Source organism: Rhinoderma darwinii, chromosome 1, assembly GCF_050947455.1.
Source record: "Rhinoderma darwinii isolate aRhiDar2 chromosome 1, aRhiDar2.hap1, whole genome shotgun sequence".
Lineage (NCBI taxonomy): Eukaryota > Metazoa > Chordata > Amphibia > Anura > Rhinodermatidae > Rhinoderma > Rhinoderma darwinii.
In genome coordinates this window covers 318,736,182-318,758,765 of record NC_134687.1, presented here as the reverse complement: position 1 = coordinate 318,758,765, position 22,584 = coordinate 318,736,182, and the positions used below count along the sequence as shown (strand labels likewise).

Here is a 22,584-nt window from a genome sequence, read left to right as displayed (position 1 = left end):
ACTTGTCTTGATAAAATTACGTATTTTTCATATGAGTACATAAAGTAATTTTTAATATGTAGATTTTCTGCATCGTAAGTTCTGTCCGGTAATTTAAATTGGTTTCCCCAGAATTCTAAATTATCATCGTGAGAATAGGGGTCCCGAACCTCCGTTTCTCCTCTCTGCTCGACCCCAGTGAGGATGACATTGAATGGAGCAGCGATCGAGCATGCGTGCTGCCGCTTCATTCAAAGCTTATGGAAATTATTGAAATGCCTCAGTAAAGCGCTCTGCTGTTTCCATCAGTCCCACAGGCATTAAATGAAGCAGCAGTCGTATGTTTGACCGCCACTCTATTCAAGCTCCGCCTTACTTCGGGGTTGTGTAGTAAGGAGCATTTGGGGATTCAGGACTCCTGTTCTCCCGATTGTTAGGGGTCCCAGCAATGGGACCACAGCGATAATTTATGATTTTGGGAAAACCCCTTTAACCCCTTAATGACCAAGCTTGTTTGGACCTTCATGACCAAGCCAGATTTGTCGAATCTGGTATGTCTGACTTTATGAGAGAATAACTCTGCAATAGTTTTACATATCCAAGTAATTCTGACATTGTTTTTTCGTCACATGTTGTACTTTATTTTAGTGGTAAAAGTAGACTGATACGATTTGCGTAAATTAATAAAAAAAATAAAAAAATTGATGACATTTTGTAAAAATTAACATTGAACTGCAATTTGTCTCATATGTACATACATACGGTACATTTTTTAAATTAAATATATATTTCCATCTCTTTACTCTATTTTGGCAGCACTTTTGAAAAAATAAAATAAATTTTGAGCAATAAGGAAGACTTACGAATTTAATAATATTTTATCAATTTTGAAGTACATTTTGTTTTCCTGCACCAAGTCAGGCTTTCAGAGCCTCATAGGTGTCAGAATGATGAAAACCCCCACAAATGACGCCATTTTAAAAACTAAACCTCTTAAGGTATTTATCTAGGGGTGTAATGAGTATTTTGACCCCACAGTTTTTTTGTAAGAATTCATGCAAAGCAGGTGAAAAAAAAATAGCCAAAAATTTAAGCTCAGAGACACTAGTGGGAGTCCATGATGAGTAGACGGATGTGTGTTTCTGTGCAATGAATTTTCTTGCATATATATTTGTCTGTTGGACAATTAACTCCAGGACTTGGTCACTGACAAATATGTGGAAGAAGTCCAAATGGGTATAAACAGCAACATCCCCTTTTATTCCTGGGTTTGCTGACAGTTGCGGGACCTGGGGGGAAAATGAAATTGCGGGATCCCAGAATACAGGAGGCCCTGCACCACTAGGCCCTGCACCTGGGAATTTGACAGCGACGACTGACTCCACCTACATAGGGCTATGTGGTCCAAAGGTAGAAATAGAACTTGAGTCGTCACTGTCTGAAAGAAGTTCTACCTCTGAAGCAGAGTCGGTGTCACTACCTGAACTGCCGGAGCATAGCAAGGTGTACGCTTGCTCCGCAGTAAACCTTCTCCGAGCCATTATTTAGTATGAACTAGGGATGTCACGATACCAGAATATGGACTTCGATACCGATACTTTGTGTAATATTGCGATTTCGATACAAAAACGATACTTTGCCAACAGTAATAATAAAAAAAAAGAGTTCTTCCATTTTCTGATGTGAGGCACGAGGTGTGATGAATTTTGAATGTGCCTCACATTAATAGTAATTAACCCCATCATGTTTCTCAGTCATAATGGGTTAATGTATACTCCTATAGAATCCATAACACATGTTATGGTGGTTTCAACTCCCCAATATAAATTCAACCAAATAAAACCCAAATGGGAGAATAGAGACCATGAAAGTAGTTTGCATATATAAAATATGTATTTTATTTCAATTTCTTAAAAACAGCAATAGAATGTCAAATATGTATATAAATATAAAAGAATGTATCTAAAAAAAAAAGTCAAAAATAAACAAGGTACACAATCGCAGTTAGTAAGTAGGGTAAATAAAACAAGACTCAAGTCCAGCAGATCAATCCTAGTTGATGCAAAAGATATCAAGAAATGTCACAGCCCAAAAATAGGGAAAGGAAAAGATATATCTTCAATGTTGTGATGATAAACAATACCAATGGTCTGTTTCAAAAAGTAAAGCTACATGTGTTATAAAGACGTGAAAAACATTGTTTCCAAACACAGACTATAAGTGTCAAGAGTAATGACCTCAGTACGGATTATCGAAAATCAAAATAAAGCATCACAAATAGGTCAAGTACAGCAAATAGTGCTTTTCAGCTATGAACAAGAGTCCGTTAGTATGCAACTTGATCAGTATAACACAGTGGTTTCTGGCTCTAGAAACACTTGCAGAAACCTCTGTGTTAGGCCTCATGCACACGAACGTAAAAACGCCCGTAATTACGAGCCGTAATTACGGCCCGTAATTACTGGCCCAAAGACTTCTATTCGCCACGGGTACCTTCCCGTATGCTTACGGGAAGGTGCTCGTGCCCCTTGAAAAATATGGAACATGTCCTATTTCAGGCCGCAATAATGCCACGGGCAGTCCCATAGAAGTCTATGGGGCTCCCGCAATTACGGGTAGCTACGTGTGTGCACCCGTAATTACGGGAGCGTTGCTAGGTGACGTCAGGGGATAGTCACTGTCCAGGGTGCTGAAAGAGTTAACTGATCGACAGTAACTCTTTCAGCACCCAGGACAGCGACTACCGCTGGAGTTAATAGTATTAAAAGTTAACTTACCTGCTTCTTCCTCCAGTCCGGCCTCCCGGGATGACATTTCATCCCATGTGACCGCTGCAGCCAATCAAAGGCTAATCACAGGCTGCAGCGGTCACATGGACTGCCACGTCATCCAGGGAGGTCGGACTGGATGTCAAAAGAGGGACGCGTCACCAAGACAACGGTACGTATGAACTTTTTACTTTCAATCACTGCGGAAACTCTTCTCTCTTTCCAGCACTGATAGAGAGAAGGGGCTGCCGATTAGTGCAGAGAGAACGGGTCCGTAAATACGGCTGGAATACGGGTCGAATACGTGTGACAAAGGACCCATATTTACGCCAGTATTTACGGGAGGAAAAAAATACGTTCGTGTGCATGAGGCCTTATACTGATCAAGTAAGTTGCATACTAATTGACTCTTGTTCATAGCTGTAAAGCACTATTTGCTGTACTTGACCTATTTGTGATGCTTTATTTTGATTTTCGATAATCAAACTAAGAAAAAAAAAAGGATACCCTGCCTATCACTAGGTAGGTAAATAATTACTAAAAGCAGCGCAGGAAAAATTACGTAAAACTGGCTAACAGTTAATAATAACCTGATGCTGGCAGAAAACGTACAGATCACTTGTGCTCACACATGGGATGAGGGGGCACAAACAGGGTGATCAGGGGGCACAAACGAGGTGATCAGGGGCATAGACTTGAAGTTTGTGTAATTTTTCAAGTTCACTTGGCTTATACAGCTCAGGATTTGGTTATAGTCTCTCTCGGTCTCGGTCTGTGCTCCGAGGCCTTAGCTACCTCTGTAACTGAGTACGTTGAGGTTAAGCGACTCCCGGGGGCCCTAACTTGTGCCAAAGCGCCGCCGTGAAAAGGCGGCGCTCTGGTATAAGTACCCTTAATGGCCGCCGTGAAAACACGTATAGGCAGTCATTAAGGGGTTAACCCCTTAACGACCAGCCTATTTTAGACCTTAATGACCAAGTTATTTTTTACGTTTTTCCATCGTCTAATTCAAAGAGCTATAACTTTTTTATTTTTGCGTCGAAAAGTTGTAATTTTTAATAGCTCCATTTTGGGGTACATAGAATTTATTGATTAACTTATATTAACTTTTTTTTGGGGAGGAATATAATAAAAACAGCAATTTCGCCACACTTTTTTGCGTCCTAAATTTACGACGTTTACCGTGTGGTATAAATAACACTAACTTTATTCAGCGTGTTGTTACGATTGCAATGATGCCAAATTTGTATCGATTTTGTATGTTTTACACAGTAAAAACACCTTTTTTTTTTTTAATTATTTGTTTTTGTGTCTCCATATTTGAAGAGCCATAACTTTTTTTATTTTTTCATCGATTCAGTTGTATTAAGGTTTTTTTTTTGCGGGAAGACTTGTAGTTTTTATCGGTACCATTTTGGAGTAGATGCGACTTTTTGATCACATTTTATCACATTTTTTTTAAGGCAGGATTCAAAGAAAACCGCAATATTTGCATTGTTTTATTTTTTATGATGTTCACCGTGCGGGTTAAATGATGTAATAACTTTATAGTCTGGGTCGTTACGGACGCGGCAATACCAAATATGTGTAACATTTTTACTTTATTTTGTTTTTTAATAGTAAAGCAGTTTGTAAGGGGAAAAAGTGTGTGTTTCATTTATTTTTCCACTTTTTTTTTTTTTTTTTTTTTTTTTTTTTACTAGTTCCACTAGGAGACTTCACTATGCGATCCTCCGATCGCATTTATAATACACTATTACGATATTTCTGTATTGCAGTGTATTAGTGCCTGTCCGTGTAAAACGGACAGGAATCTGCTAGGCCATGCCTTTGGCATGACCTAGCAGGCATACACAACAGGCAGACCTGGGGGCCTTTATTAGGCCCCCCGCCTGCCATAGGAGACACCGGCACCGGGCGATCTTACCGCCGGATGCCTGCGGGATGAGAGAGCGCTCCCTCCCGCTCTCCAAAACCACTTAGATGCGGCGCTCGCTATTGAGTGCCGCATCTGAGGGGTTAAACACGTGAGATCGATACTGATATCGATCTCACCCGTTAGAGCAGGGACGCCCCCAGCCCTCATCTACCTCTGGTAGGGAGAGCAGGGAGATCGAACGGCTCCCTGCTCTGTTTATTTATTCCGATGCAGCGCCGTAAATAGGCTATTGCATCGGCATAAAGCTCGTTAGTGGGCGATGTAAAAACACTATGGGGTGGTCACTAACTGGTTAATACTTGCAAATATGTTGCTGAAGACAGGACAGAGAACATTTAGCAAGTCAGGGAAATGTTTAGAGTATTATGTATATGCTGTAGCTTTTGGAAACACAATGTTTATACAGTTGGTACCATTGCCCATAGCTAATCATTGTTCGATGCATTATGCTTATGGAAGCAAAATCATAACTCGTTTTGTGCATAGTTTTTTGGACTGTAATGGCTTGTTGTAGCTCTTTGTTTACCTCAGGGCTGATAGTCTTGTCTGCACAGCCGCAGGCTCCAACTGATGTGGCCAGCCACTATTCCAGAATGAGTAGGATTTTAATCCGATCCTGCTGTTCCGTTCTCCCCTAACCAAGATTTCTAGCAAATGTACAACGGCAAATACTGTATCTATATAAATGCAAATCATGACATATATTACAGTTGTTCCCCGGAACAGTATAACGCTAGCTATAATAATAAAGCCTAAGACATTCTTCAATATCTTAACTACTCTTGGTTACAAGTACTGATCTTGTAAACCATGGCTGCAGGGGGGTGGAATATATACCTTTAGATCAGTTTATAGTATGTTTTATTCATCCATGGAAGCAGAGGTAAAGTAAAAAAAAAAATCTGTATAAATGATATTCCTTATCTATTGTCTATTTTAATGAACATAAAAATGTCTTCCCTTCCCACCACTTGTTCCTATAGCCAAAACGTTAAAGACATTTTTACAAAAAAATAACTAAAAATTAGATGTTCAGTAACATATTCTTGAAAAATCTAAAATATAGCTTGTAAAGCCAAATGGTACTATGTATTGTATTACCAATTTATTTATTTTTTTTTATATTTTTTTTTCAATTGTGTAAATTCAGGTGTGTTTTTGTGGTTTTTTTTGGTGTTTTTTCTTTTATCTCATTGATTTTAATAGAGGAAAAATTGAAGCTAGCAAAACACACGTAGAAGCCGTGAGTTTCCCCAGCTGATTTGGGCAGGGCTTTTTACGTTTTTTGTTTTTTTCATGCAGTGCCAGGATGATAATTTCCTGTAAAATCACTTTGAGTCGCCTTGTCACACCACTACCTGTACATGAGACCCCACTAAAACAAAAGTAATTAACCATAAAATCGTTAAAGGGTTATGCTTTTTGGTAAGAACCCACAGCGAGAGATAGCAGTAGATTCCCCATATATCGACAGTTTGTGATGGTTAGGTCATAAGGTGCTCAATATTCTACAAACAATATGCATTGTGCAAATAAATGAGAGAAATCATTCAGATATGCACTTTTCTACTTCCTTTAGTCTTACTTTAGATTCAATAAGTCAATATCTTTATTCTTATGAACAGCAGCTTTGTGTTGGTGACAATGTACCAGTTCAGCAGCTAACTGGATTTCATGGGAAATTTGATCCTCCATCTTCGTATAATTGCTTTTCTAAATTAGATGCCAATTCCTGTACTCAGGGAAAAGCTCCCATTACATGTGTAAGAATTCTTCACGTCTGAGTAGCTGCAGCACAGGAATTTCTCCTAAGCCCTAGAATGACATGTGTGATGTCTAAGTCTCTTGTTAGCAAGGCTTTATTGTTGTAGACAGATTCATGCAAGCACTTCTGATCTAGCAGCCTTCACTGAATCCTGTGAAAACAAGGCATACATTAACTGTAGCAAATGACTAGGACGGTGAGTATAAAGTCTCAGCAGACAAGATCGCACCAGCAACACAGGCACAACAATCAACTGCTAACAAGAGTAGGCAGCTCTAGTGGCTTGATACCTGCCTCCCCTTCTATAGCTTGCTGAAGATTACTTTAGCAGTAAGTAGGTCACTGACATTCAGCTGGATACTTGTTCTCAAAGCGCCCAGGAACTTTCCTCTTTTGAATTTATATTTAAAGGACAGAAGGAAGATAAATGCAGTCTTTATTAAAATAAGATGTTTCCTGTACATACTCATTACACAAGTTCATCGCCATTTAAAGGGGTTATCCAGGCACAAAAAAAAAACATTGCCTATTTGATTAAAACTAGAAATTTACCCTACTTACCTATAGACTTGTGTAGCCAGTCTGGCTCCGTTTCACTAATTTTCATAAGCCACCACTGACGCCGGAAGTTCTGTAGTTCGTGTCATAATGATGACGCTCCGACACATGCAAACGTGATCCCCATTCAGTGGTGTCGGAGCATAATGAAGCTGTAGCAGGGTCTGTGTATCATTGGGTTACTTGAGCTCTCCCTCCAGTGTCGTCAGCCAGTCATTTGACCACGAGGGGGCTGGCGCTATGACGTTCCAGCAGTAGTAATCTACTAATTTTCAACAGCACCCAATCCCGGAGCAGGGGGCGGGGAGACACTGCAAGAGGAGGAAAGCAGTACACGATGGGACTTGTAGTGTAATAAGCGCACCGAAACCACAAGTCCCGACTAATAACCGGAAGTGTGACCTGGCTGCAGCGTTAGAACGGGGATCAGTAAGTAACGCAGAAATATTTTTTTAATAGTTAGTGTAGCTAAACGTTTGACAAACTCCTGACATGTCATAGTGACCTGTCAGAAGTTTGGATTGGTGGGGGTCCGAGCACTGAGACCCTCAACAATCGCTAGAACGAAGCAGCTGAAGTGCTCGTGTGAGCGATCAGCCGCTTCATGTCTGTTCGGCTTTTTCCGGAAATAAATGTATTGTGTACGGACTCGATAGAAAGTCTATGAGCCCGTACTCCGATACATTGGCTTTCCGGAAAAAGCCAAACAGACACGAATCAGCTGAGTGCTCATACGAGCACTTCAGCTGCTTTGTTGTATCGATTGTTTGGGGTCTTTGTGCTCGGGCCCCCACCAATCCAAACTTCTGACCTGTCACTATGACATGTCAGAAGTTTGTCAAACGTTTAGCTACACTTTAACTACTTTCCACTTTACACGTGGTTGAGAAAGTTGGTGGGGTTTTTTTGTTTTGTTTTTTACTCCCCGCATAACCCTTTTAACGCCTTAATGACCGGGACTGTTTGTCACTTAATGACCAAGCCAGATTTTGAAAATCTGGTATGTCTGACTTTATCAGAGAATAACTCTGCAATAGTTTTGTATATCCAAGTAATTCTGACATTGTTTTTTCGTCACATGTTGTACTTTTATTTTAGTGGTAAAAGTAGACTGATACGATTTTCGTAAATTAATAAAACAATTAAAAAATATAAGACATTTTGTAAAAATTTTAATTTTTCCCTAGTTTGAACTGCAATATGTCACACATACTGTACAATTTTTTTAATAAAATATATATCTCCATCTCTACTTCATTTTGGCTGCACTTTTGGAAAAAAATAATTTTTGAGCAATTTAGAAGACTTACAAATTTAATAATTATTTTATACATTTTGAAGTACATTTTGTTTTCCTGCACCAAGCCAAGTTTCATGAGGTTCATAGGTGTCAGAATGATGGAAACCCCATATATATGACCCCATTTTGAAAACTACACCCCTTCAGGTATTAAGGGGTGTTGTAAGTATTTTGACCCCATAGTTGTTTTGTAGGAATTCATGCAAAGAAGGTGTAAAAAAATATTATTCACAAATAATACATTTTTTCACAAATGTATCATTTTAAAGGCAGATTTATTTGTAAAACAAACATGAGAATGAAGAATCACACCCCAAAATCTATCACCCTGTTTCTCCTGTGTCCAAAAATACCCCCATTATGGCCCTAATACGCTGCCTGGACACACGGCAGGGCCCAAAAGGAAGGGAGCACCCGGTGTATTTGAGGACACATATTTTGCTTGAAAATGTTTTAGGCCCCACTGCACATTTGGAGAGACATTGAGCTTCCAGAACGATAGAAACTCCCCATAAATTACCCCATTTAGAAAACTAGACCCCTTCAGGTATTTATCTAGGGGTGTAGTGAGTATTTTGACCCCACAGTTCTTTGCTGAATTTAATGCAAATACTGCGTAAAAAAAAAAATTAGATTTTTTTTTCACCAAGTACAGTAAAAAATAGTGTAGTACCGTCTTCGCCAGAAACAATCTGCAATGTTAAATACCTTTGTGTCAAAAAAGACAAGAGTATAGAAGGTATGATACCTTTATTGGCTAACCATAAAAGTTCTATATGCAAGCTTTCAGAGCACACAGGCTCCTTCAGGCAGTTTACAAAACTTTTTTGTAAACTGCCTGAAGAAGGAGCCTCTGTGCTCTGAAAGCTTGCATATAGAACTTTTATGGTTAGCCAATAAAGGTATCATACCTTCTATACTTTTGTCTTTTTTGACACAAAGGTATTTAACATTGCAGATTTTTTTTCACAAATGTGTCATTTATAGGACATATTTTTCGTACATAGTACATGAAACTGAGAAAATGCACCGCAACATTTATTTCGCTGCTTCTACGGTTTTCAAAAGTACCCCCACTTAGGACGTAATCCATTGCCTGGCCGCATGGTGGGGCCCAAAATGACAAGAACACCTCTATGGATTTCAGGACATAATTTTAGCTTGAATGACTTCTAGGCCCCACTCCTTCTTTACAAAGGATTTGAGCTGGCAGAACGATGTAACACCCCCAAAAGTAAGCCCATTTTGAAAACTACACCACTAAGGTATTCATCTAGGGGTGTAGTGAGTAGTTAAAGGCCACGTTTTGTTGCAGGAATTAATGCAAAGGTAGTGTAAAAAATAAAATGTAGTTTTTGTTTTTTTTCACAAATACGTCATTTACAGGACAAGGTATTAATCTAGGCATGTAGTGAGAATTATTTTTTTCTGTTGGTGGGTGATCTTTTCCTAATGATATTCATCTAGGGGTATAGTGAAAATTATTATTTTTTATTTTGCAGTTTTTCTTTTATTCCAATTTTATATGTGGGCTATAGTGTAATAAAAGGTGAAGTTAAAAAAAAATCAAAATTTAGAAAAAATGTCAAAGTGCATGAAGGCTATAAAAAACTATTTAAAATCAAATCCTAAATTTAGGGTTGTATGGTACACCCAGAAACATTCCCTAATGCAGACCCCTTGTTTCTCTGTGCAGGTAACTGGTTTCCCTCCGTATGCCGTTTTTAGAACATACGCGACATCTCTTTTGGGGTCGGCTTTTTTTGGCAGTAGGGGGCACTTCGGATAGGAAATGTTGTCCTGGGACAATTCTGCTGGCTTGACTTGATGATGCCACCCCTCCCCTCCCCTGGGCCTGGTTTCCAAAAATAAGATATTTTATCACCTTTTCTTGATATTCCAGATAGGATCCCTGGTTCCCCGCCTTTCCAAAAATCACAAATGAATTGTATAGTGACGCTTGGATGAGGTGAACGGCCATTTTTTTGTACCATATCCGGGATTTCCGTACAGCGCTGTAGGGCTGCAGCATCTGGTCTGCAAGGTCCACCCCACCCATATATTTATTGTAATCCTGTATGCACACAAGCTTACAGACAGTACTACTACTCCTGCGTACAGGAATGTGGCTGCTGCTGTCTGGGTGAATTGATGTTAGCATGAGAACATCTCTCTTGTCACAGAATTTGTCACAAGATATGGCTTTTTCTTTGCCACTCTGCCCTGAAGACCAGCATCCCGGAGTCGCCTCTTCACCGTAGACGTTGACACTGGCGTTTTGCGGGTACTATTTAATGAAGCTGCCAGTTGAGGACCGGTGAGGCATCTATTTCTCAAACTAGAGACACTAATGTACTTGTCTTGTTGCTCAGTTGTGCAGCGGGGCCTCCCACTTCTCTTTCTACTCTGGTTAGAGCCTGTTTGTGCTGTCCTCTGAAGGGAGTAGTACACACCGTTGTAGGAAATCTTCAGTTTCTTGGCAATTTCTCGCATGGAATAGCCTTCATTTCTAAGAACAAGAATAGCCTGTCGAGTTTCACATGATAGCTCTCTTTTTCTAGCCATTTTGAGAGTTTAATCGAACCCACAAATGTAATGCTCCAGATTCTCGACTGGCTCAAAGGAAGGTCAGTTTTATAGCTACTCTAAACAGCAAAACTGTTTACAGCGGTGCTAACATAATTGCACAAGAGTTTTCAAGTGTTTTCTAATCATCCACTAGCCTTCTAACACCGTTAGCAAACACAATGTACAATTAGAACACTGGAGTGATGGTTGCTGGAAATGGGCCTCTTTACACCTATGTCGATATTGCATTAAAAACCAGACGTTTGCAGCTAGAATAGTCATTTAGCACATTAACAATGTATAGAGTGTATTTCTGATTAATTTAATGTTATCTTCATTGAAAAAAAACTATGCTTTTCTTTCAAAAATAAGGAAATTTCTAAGTGACCCTAACTTTTGAACGGTAGTGTGTAGATGTATGTGTGTGTATGTATGTATATATAGATAGATATATAGATAGATAGATAGATAGATATGTTTTGGTAGAAGAAAGCAGCCCTTCATAGTAGAGTAGCGGGTGCTATGACCTTGATCCAAACGGTCCTATAGAGAAGTACAAAATGATCGCAGCACTCTAAAAGTTGGTTTCAAATAGAAATGTGGTTTATTGTTCCATGTCCAATAAGAAGCTACGTTTCAGTCCTCTTAAAGAACCTTTCTCAAATTCAGTGGCGGATTAAGTAGACCATAGGCCCTGGGCTGTTGCCCAAACTTGGGCCCCCCTTCCGCACCGCAACCCTGCCGCGCCGTAGCTATCGTTAACACTACCTTTTGGGCAAGCATTAACAAATGGGTGTTACGATCCCCCTTGCCACAGTGCTGTGTCCCTACATACTGACAGTATCACACTGTGTAGGGACACATCCTCCTGACAAGGGGAATTGTCTATTAGTCCTGGACTGCAGAAAGACTTTTTGTGAAATGGAAAGATTTCCTATAATAAACATGTCAGGAGAGGTGACAGATTCTCTATAAAGCTAGTGACTCACAGGTGACGACGTCTCAGATTCTAGTAGTTTTTTCCTCTTTTCTTCTCCATCCGGTCCAGAGCTCATGACTATTTCTCCCGGCCATGACCCATTTCTGCAGAATTTGCCACTCCGATGTTTTCGCCTCATCACTTTTCCAACATTTCCACACCTATAAACGAAAATAAAATTATCATGGTGCCACATACTGTGCCCCTAAATATAATCGCACCAAACACTGCGCTCCTGAATATAATACCATACACTGTAAAAAAACACATACACACAGCCCCCTGTACATAGTATCACACATCCCCCTATAGCTAGCACATCCCCCTAAAGAGAGCGTTACACACAGCCCCCTATAGATCGCGCCATACAGCCCCCCTGTAGAGAGCGCCACACAGCCCTCCCCTCTTGTAAATAGCATCACACATAGATCGCTGTGGATAGCGCCACACAGCCCCCCTTTGTATATAGTGCTACACAGCCCTCCGCCTTTGTACATAGTGCACGCAGCGCTCCCCCCCCCCTTGTATATAGTGCACAAAGCGCTCCCCTTTTTATATAGGGCCACACAGCACTTCCCCCTTGCATATAGGACCACTTAGCGACCCCCCCCTTGTATATAGGGCCACATAGTGCTCCCCCTTGTATATAGTGCACACAGCGCTCCCCTTTCCCCTTGTATATAGGGTCACACAGCACTACCCCCCCCCCACCTTGTATATAGGGCTACACAGCGCTTCCCTCTTCTATATACGGCCACATAGCGCTCCCCCCTTGTATATAGTGCATACAGCGCTCCCCCTTGTATATAGTGCACACAGCGCTCCCCCTTTGTATATAGTGCACACAGCGCTCCCCCTTTGTATATAGTGCACACAGCGCTCCCCCTTTGTATATAGTGCACACAGCCCTCCCCATTTGTATATAGTGCACACAGCGCTCCCCCCTTGTATATAGTGCACACAGCGCTCCCCCCTTGTATATAGGGCCACACAGCACTCCCCCCTTGCATATAGGACCACTTAGCACCCCCCCTTGTATATAGTGCACACAGCGCTCCCCCGTTTGTATATAGTGCCACACAGCGCTCCCCCGTTTGTATATAGTGTCACACAGCACTCCCCCCTTGTATATAGGGCTACACAGCGCTCCCCCCCCTTGTATATAGGGCTACTCAGCGCTCCCCCCTTGTATATAGTGCACACAGTGCCCCCCCCTTGTATATAGTGCACACAGCGCTCCCCCCTTGTATATAGTGCACACAGTGCCCCCCCTTGTATATAGTGCACACAGCGCTCCCCCCTTGTATATAGTGCACACAGCGCTCCCCCTTTGTATATAGGGCCACACAGCACTCCCACCCCCCCCCCCTTGTATATAGTGTCACAGAGCACAACCCTTTTTGTATATAGTGTCACACAGCACTCCGCTCCCCTTTGTATATAGGCCCACACAGCGCTACCCTCCCCCTTGTTTTTAGGGCCATCCAGCACTCCCCCTTGTATACAGTGTAACGGAGCACTCCACCCCCCTCCTTGAATATATATACACAGCGCTACCCCCACCTAAATAAAAAAAATATATATTTTACTTACCTTGCCCCGTGGCGGTCGCACCAGCTGGACGCGTGTGAATCCTCCGGACTAGACGCATGCGCAGGCCGGCGTGATGCAGTACCTCATCACGCTGGCCTGCGCAGGTAGTATTCCCAGTACCTTATAGGCTGCAGGCCTAACGTGGCTTGCAGCCTATAATATTCATTTGTATCTGAGTCCTGAGGACTCAGATACAAATTAATTTGGCTGCCGCTAGCGAAGCCACCGGGCATGAGGGGGCCCGTGCGGTCATGTGCAGTTCAGGCGGCCATGGGCCCCCCGGGAGCCTTGGCCCCAGGTGGCCGCACTAATGATCCGCCACTGGCTCCATGCCAGTAGGGCACACCAACTGCGCTTTTGTGTGATGGGAGCATTTCAATAGCATAACGGTCCAATTCAAAATGATAAATCAGGCAATTTTACAAGGGGTGCCCTTAAATATATGTATGCATCATAAACAGAGTAGGTTTATCCTTTGACTCTTGCTCGGGCGGCCAAAAAGACACAACGTATCTGTACATAGATGGCGTAACTGATGTTAAAGCAACAGGTCCAGACAACAATGTCCAGAAAACACCTTCGTGATAAACACTCTAGTAGAATCGAAAAACTGTATTTACTGAAAAAAATATTCATACACATATATATATAATGTGGCAATAACTTGTTTCAAGTGGCGTGTGGCATTCCATTACTCATTCCTAAGATCTGCAAAAAACAGAATTAAAATTAATAGTAATATCACATCCCAACTTTGTCAGACATCAGCAGAATTTCAAGCAAGTCAAGAGGGTAAACCTCACATACAGAGCCTTGGAATTATTATTATTTAACCCCTTCAGGACGCAGCCTGTTTTGGCCTTCAGGACGCAGCCAATTTTTTCAAATCTGACATGTTTCACTTTATGTGGTAATAACTTCGGAATGCTTTTACCTATCTAAGCGATTCTGAGATTGTTTTCTCGTGACACATTGGACTTAATGTATGGAGCAAATTTTGCCAGTAACAAAGTATTTAATTGTGAAAAACACCAAAATTTAGCGAAAAATTGCAAAAATTAGAATTTTTCTAAATTTATATGTATCTGCTTGTAAGACAGATAGTAATACCACACAAAAGTGTTGCTAATTAACATCACCCATATGTCTACTTTAGATTGGCATTGTTTTTTGAACATCCTTTTATTTTTCTATGACATCACAAGGCTTAGAACTTTAGCAGCAATTTCTCACATTTTCAAGAAAATGTCAAAAGGCTATTTTTCCAGGGACCAGTTCAGTTATGAAGTGGATTTTAGGGCCTTATATATTAGAAACTCCCAAAAAGTCACCCCATTTTAAAAACTTCACCCCTCAAAGTATTCAATACAGCATTTAGAAAGTTTCTTAACCCCTTAGATGTTTCACAGGAATTAAGGCAAAGTAGATGTGAAAGTTTTTTTGCAGAAATTCATTTTTCATCTATTTTTTTTGTCACACAGAAAGTTTTACCAGAGAAACGCAACTCAATATCTATTGCCCAGATTCTGCAGTTTTTAGAAATACCCCACATGTGGCCCTAGTGCACTTATTGACTGAAGCACAGGCCTCAGAAACAAAGGAACACCTAGAGGATTTTGGGGCCTCCTTTTTATTAGAAAATATTTTAGGCTCCATGTCGGGTCTGAAAGGCTCTTACGGCGCCAAAACAGTGGAAATCCTCCAAAAGTGACCCCATTTTGGAAACTATACCCCTTGAGAAAATTATCTAGGGGTATAGTGAGCATTTTGACCCCGCAGGTTTTTTGCAGAAATTATTGGAAGTAGGCCGTGAAAATGAAAATCGACATTCTTTCAAAGAAAATGTAGGTTTAGCTAATTTTTTCTAATTTCCACAAGGACTAAAAGGAGAAAATGCACCACTACTTTTGTAAAGCAATTTCTCCCGAGTAAAACAATACCCCACACGTGGTCATAAACGGCTGTTTGGACACACAGCAGGGCTTAGAAGGGAAAGAGCGCCATTTTGGCTTTTGGAGCTCAAATTTAGCAGGAATGGTTTGCGGAGACCACGTCGCATTTGCAAAGCCCCTAAGGGACCAAAAAAGTTACTCCATTTAGGAAACGACACCCCTTGAAGAATCCATCTGGGGGTGTAGTGAGCATTTTAAACCCACAGGGGTTTCATAGATTTTATTAGAATTGGGCAGTGAAGATAAAAAAAATAATTTTTTTCCAATAAGACGTAGCTTTAGCTCAAGATTTTTCATTTTCTCAACAAATAAAGGAATAAAAGAACCCCAACATTTGTAAAGCAACTTCTCTGGAGTACGGCAATACCCCGTTTGTGGTCATAAACTGCTGTTTTGGGCACACGGCAAGGATCAGAAGAGAAGGAGCGCCATTTGGCTTTTGGAGCACAGATTTTGCTGGATTGGTTTCTTGACACCGTCACTTTTGCAAAGCTCCTAAGGTACCAGTACAGTGGAAACTCCCCAAAAGTTACTTGATTCACAAAATTACACCCCTTGAGGAATTAATCTAGGGATGTAGTGAGCATTTTGATCCCACAGGTGTTTCATAGATTTTATTAGAATTGGGCAGTGAAAATAAAAAAAATCCTTTTTCTTCAATAAGACGTAGTTTTAGCTGAAAATGTTTCATTTTCTCAACAAATAAATGAAAAAAGCACCCCAACACTTGTAAAGCAACTTCTCCTGTGTACGGCAATACCACATATGTGGTAATAAACTGCTGTTTGGGCACAGAGTAGGGCTCAGAAGGGAAGGAGCTCCATTTGGCTTTTGGAGTACAGATTTTGCTGGATTGGTTTCTGGGTGCTTTGTCGCATTTGCAAAGTCCCTGTGGGACCAAAACAGTGGATCCCCCCCCCAGAAGTGACCCCATTTTGGAAACGACACCCCTCAAGGTATTCACCTAGGGGTCTAGTGAGCATATTAACCCCACAGGTGATTGGAACATCGAGTGCACACCAATTTCTGCCAGGGTGAAAATGGGATTTTTTCCATAGATATTCCAATATGTGGCGCCCAGCTTGTGCCACTGGAGACACACACCCCAAAAATTGTTAAAAGGGTTCTCCCGGGTATGGCGATGCCATATATGTGGAAGTAAACTGCTGCTTGGGCACACTGTAGGTTTCAGAAGGGAGGTTGCGCCATTTGGCTTTTGGAGCGTGGATTTTGCTTGTAGTTTTGTTTTGAGTCTTACTGGTGTTTCCGTGTATAATATGGGAGTTCATGTAAGCCGGGCGGTGTATATAAGGGGCATAGTCAGGTGGTATAATAATGGGGTAAAAAAAAAAAAAAATCCATAGATGTGTGTTACGCTGTGGCACAATCCTATCTGCACAGGCCGGTGTCGCACTAATAAATGGTCTTTACTTATTCCCCTTTTGGTCCACACTCAGGATCTTTGCAGTTTGAGGAATTTTGCTGGGAAGTGTTGTCCTGGTATAATACGGGCACCGTCTCTTCCAGCAGGTATGTTTGGGTCCTCCCCTTCCTGGTTTCCTAATTTTAAGGGCCTTGATAATTCACCACTTGAAACAGAAGAAACGTTCCCCTCGGGCCGGCTCAACTGCATATTTTTATGTCCTGGCTTATTGGAGCCCTAACTAATTTTATTTTTTCATAGACGTAGTGGTATGAGGGCTGTTTTTTTTTGCGGGACGAGCTGTAGTTTTTCTTGGTACCATTTTGGGGTACATGTGACTTTTTGATCACTTGTTATCCTTTTTTTTTTTTTTGGTAGGCAAGGTGACCAAAAAACCGCAATTCTGGCATATTTTTTTAGTTCTTTTTATACCGCGTTCACCACGCGTTATAAATTACATCTTACCTTTATTCTGCGGGTCAGTCCGATTCCGGTGATACCTAATTTATAGAACTTTTTTATGTTTTACAACTTTTTGCACAATAAAATTACTTTTGTATAGAGAATGAATTTTTTCTGTCGCCAAGTTGTGAGAGCCATAACTGTTTTAATTTTTTAGTCGACGGAGCTGTATGAGGGCTTGTTTTTAGCGAGACGAGTTATAGTTTTTATAGGTACCATTTTTGGGTACATGCGACTTTTTGATCACTTTTTATTTCAATTTTTGGAAGACAAAGTGACCAAAAAATAGCAGTTATGTCAGTATTTTTTAGTTTTTTTTTTTACGGCGTTCACTGTGCGGAATAAATAACATAATATTTTTATAGTTAAGGTCGTTACGGTTGCAGCGATACCAAATATGTATGGCTTTATTATTTTTTTCAATAATAAATTACTTAAGGGAAAAAGGGTGATTTGTGTTATTATTTTAAACTTTTATTAGATTTTTTACAACTTTTATTTTTATTTTTTTTACACTTTTCTTTAGTCCCACTAGGGGACTTGAAGGTCCAACTGTTTGTTTGATGTTCTAATACATTGCACTACCTCCGGGCGGGGCCTAATCGGCTTCCGTAATGGCAGATAGGAAGCCATTGTTAGGCATCCTGTTGCCATAGTAACAGTCGCCAGCCTTGCCATCGCATGGCAGGCGGCCGATTTCATACAAACCACTTAGATGCAGCGATTGCATTGAATCGCTGGATTTAAGGGGTTAATGGCAGGAATTGGAGCTAGCTCCGGTTCCTGCTGATAGATCGGGGTGTGCGCTGTAACATACAGCGGACACCCATTGCTGATGACGAGCCGGAAGCTGCGCCGGCGCCATCTTACCGATGGTACCGGAAGCCTCTTGGGCCCTGCCGACGACGGGGCATAGGAGGATTCGGTTACTGGCAGACCGGGAGGTAAGTATTAGCCCTCCGATCGCCTTTGCAGCCACCGGCAACCCAGCGATCACGTTGCTGGGGTGCCGGTGGCTATAAACTCCTCACATGCTGCGATCTCTATTGAACGCAGCATGTGAGGGGTTAATCGGTCGGATCGGAGGCTAGCTCCGGTCCTGGCCGATACCTCAGGGTGACAGCTGTAACATACAGCTGTCACCCGGCGGTGATGTCGCTGGCTCAGCTCCTGAGCCAGCTCCATCTGTTTCACGTACAGTTACGTGGAATTGCGGGAAAACACCATCTCCCATCACGTAACTGTACGTGAAATTGCAGGAAATATCTTGAAGTCCACGTTGAGACCCTTAGGCGTGTCCAGCTTGAATATTTATTCCAGCTCAAATTTTTTCAAAGACGTTAATCTACCACCACCACGTTTTGGAGACGGGAAATCATGAACCGCAAATCTCGTTCACCATGTCCCAGATCCAAAAAATGCTCCAACAGGAAGGTTGTTTTTTTTTTCGAATAGTGTATCTATGGTTATTCAATCTTGTTTTCATATAGCACATAGTTTAACTCACATACAGTTAGGTCCAGAATTACTTGGACAGTGACACAAGTTTTGGCATTTTAGCGGTTTACGGAAACATATTGAATATACAGTGATTGATTTAATCAATATGGGCTTAAAGTGCAGACTTTCATCTTTCATTTGAGGGTATTCACATCCTAATTTGAGGAAGGGTTTAGGAATTACAGCTCTTTTATATGTAGCTGCCTCTTTTTCAAGGCACCAAAGGTAATTGGACAATTATCCCCAAAGCTGTTTAATGGACTTCATGGGCTATTCCCTCATTAATCCATCAATTAAGCAGGTAAAAGGTCTGGAGTTGATTCCAGGTGTGGCATTTGGAAGCTGTTGCTGTGAACCCACAACATGTGGTCAAAGGAGCCCTCAATGCAAGTGAAACAGACCATCGTTAGGCTGAAAAAAGAGAGAGGGCACACATGTTAGGAGTGGCCAAATCAGCAGTTGGGTACATTCTTGAAAAAAAAAAAAGAGCGCACTGGTGATCTCGTGAAACTTAAAAGGCCTGGACGTCCATGGAGGAGAAGAGTGGTGGCTGATCGCATTCCAGGGTAAAGAAAAACCCCTTCACAACATCTACCCAAGTGAAGAACACTCTCCTAGATGCTTACACCTACTTCTAAGTCTACCATAAAGCGAAGACTTCATGAAAGCAAATACAGAGGGTCACCACAAATTGCAAACCATTATTCAGCCTCCAAAATAGAAAGGCCAGATTAGACTTTGCCAAACAACATCTAAAGAAGCCAGCCCAGTTCTGGAACAGCATTCTTTGGACAGATGAAACGAAGATCAACCTGTACCAGAATGATGGGAGGGAGAAAGTATGGAGAAGGCCTGGAACGGCTCCTGATCCAAAGAACGCCACATCCTCTGTAAAACATGGTGGAGGCAGTGTGGTGGCATGGGAATGCATGGCTGCCAAAGTCTCTAGATTACCAGTGTTTATTGATGATGTGACTGAAGACAGAAGCAGCCAGATGAATTCTGAAGTGTTCAGGGATATACTTTCTGCTCAGATTCAACCAAATGCAGCACGGTTTGGACGTCGCTTCACAGTATAGATGGACAATGACCCAAAACATACTACGAAAGAAACCCAGGAGTTTTTTAATGCAAAGAAGTGGGATATTCTGCAATGGCCAAGTCAGTCACCAGATCTCAACCCGATGGGGCTGAATTTCACTTGCTTAAAGAGGCTCTGTCACCAGATTCTAAGTGCCCTGTCTCCTACATAATCTGATTGGCGCTGTAATGTAGATAACAGCAGTGGTTTTTCTTTTGAAAAACGATAATTTTTTTTCAAGTTATGAGCTAGTTTAGATTTATGCTAATGAGTTTCTCAATGGACAACTGGGCGTGTTTTTACTTTTTACCAACTGGGCGTTGTACAGAGGAGTGTATGACGCTGACCAATCCGTGACCAATCCGTGTCCTACACTTCTCATTGTTCCAGCCCAGCATGATCCACAGCACAGTGTGATTGTGCAGTGAAAGAAGTAAACACGCCCAGTTGCTAAAAACACAATACACGCCCAGTTGGAAATAAGAGAAAACACGCCCAGTTGTCCATTAGAAAGGCTCATTTGCAAAAATATAAAATTGCTCATAACTTAGCCAAAAATGATCGTATTTAAAAAAAAAAAAAAAACGTTACTGTTATCTACATTGCAGCACCGAACACATGCAATAGGAGATAGGGATTTGATAATCTGGTGACAGAGCCTCTTTAATTAAGACAAAACTTAAGGCAGAAAGACCCACAAACCAGCAACAACTGAAGACAGCTGCAGCGTTTGGTGATGTCTATGGGTTCCAGACTTCAGGCAGTCATTGCCTGCAAAGGATTCTCTACAAAGTATTAAAAAACAAACATTTTATTTATGGTCATATTAATTTGTCCAATTACCTTTGAGCCCCTGAAATGAGGAGGCTGTGTAAAAAAATGGTTGCAATGCCTAAACATTTCACAGGATATTTTTTTCAACCCCTTGAATTAAACCTGAAAGTCTACACTTCAATTGCATCTCAGTTGTTTCATTTCAAATCCAATGTGGTGGCATGCAGAAGCCAGCTCATGAAGATTGTGTCACTGTCCAAATAAGTCTGGCCCTAACTGTATAGTAGATTGCATGGCCAGCAAATAAAATAAACTACCAATTCTGAATCACAGGTTAGGAAATGTTTAATTTTGCATTATTGATGTGATCTGAGATGTACAAAAACTCCTCCTTTTTTTCATAAGTGAGCAATTGATGCACCCTGAACAGGGAAAACTGCCCATTTGTGGTGCTTTAAGATACATTTATTTTATTTTGGGCACACTACTGATGTTAGTCTTAACTAACCTATCCTTCAAATTAGTAGGGCATCTATATGATATAAAAGGATATATCTTGAAGTCCTCAATGGTTCTATGTACATCCCTTACCATTGGCCAATGGTTTCTAATAATACTTCCTATTTTATTACGAAGATCGTTATATGTAGAAACAAACGGCATTCTGATCAACTTTCTATCTCTCTGATTACTCCGCAGGACATGTACTCTTGAGTATTGTAAAGCACGTGTTCTCTGTTGTTTTTAACAAGATGTTGAGGATAACCCCTCGATATAAAATTGTTTACCATAGTGTCCAATGTTGGTTTAACCTTTTCCTCCTGATCCACAATTCTTCTAATATGGAGCGTTTGAATTTATCGGTTAGAAGAACTGACCAATAGAGGGGAGGGAACTTACGACTCGTTTATAAAGGTATGGGCTCCCTGGACACAACACCGTGATGACCTACTTAGAGCTTCACAGTAACTTGGCGAGCTGCTGACGCAAATGAACTGACTTAAATTAAGAGGTATCTCCCCCCCCCCCCCCCCCCTAATCTTTTTTTTTTTTTTCCTCCTACTCTTCTGACTTCTTACCATCCCCTGTCTCTTGGTTTGTCTGGCTCCTAGAGCCAAGTCTATGTATTATTATTATTTCGACCCTGTTCTGGTTGGTACAGGTTCTCCAAATGGGCACTGTTAATTAGGGATGGCGGAGTGGTGAACTGTGGGAGTTGTGGTAACAGACATTTACCAAGACATAAATGGTTTTGTGTTATCTAACCTAGTGTCTGGGACCGCAGATTCATTAAAATTTAGTAAAATTGTATTACAATTTAGTACAACTGATGAACGCAAAATTGCTGCCATGTACTGCTGTATGGAAATGTCATGTGCTTCTATCTATTTTTGTATTTTGGAGTTGCTGTACCTTGTACCTGTTAATAAAAACAGATTTGATTAAAAAAAAAATGGAGCATTTGACTGAACGGTAGAGAATCAATAATTTTCCTTGGATGAGAACTATCATATCTAATTAATGAGTTCTGATTGGTGGGTTTCTTAAATAGTTCTGTATGTAATCTATCACCAGAAACCACTACTAGTGTCCAAAAACTGGATATCTAATTTTGAAAAAGTTTAAGTAAATTTGTTGTCTGAATCTTTCATGTGTAAAAATGTATGAAATTCCAAAAGTTGTGTTTGTCCCCAACTAAATGACTGAAGTGGTGGGATAAAGCAATAGACATCTCCTCCAAGTCTGCAATAAATATATTGGCATATGTAGGTGCGACGTTTGAACCCATCGCGGTTCCTATCCGTTGTGAATAGAAGGTATCATAGAACCAAAAATAAGTATTAATGTAAACAATTTAAAAATAAATTCTGTGCTGGCTGGAGAGAAATCGCAGTTGGATACGGTTTGCCTTACTGCCTCTAAACCTCTAGTGTGGTCAATTG

General features: G+C 40.9%; 1 protein-coding gene across 1 annotated transcript in view; it reads left to right on the top strand.

Moving 5' to 3' along the window:
- The window catches only part of FBXO10 (F-box protein 10), a 144,075-nt gene that overhangs the window by 85,641 nt on the left and 35,850 nt on the right, over window positions 1-22,584 (top strand). The window lies entirely within an intron of this gene.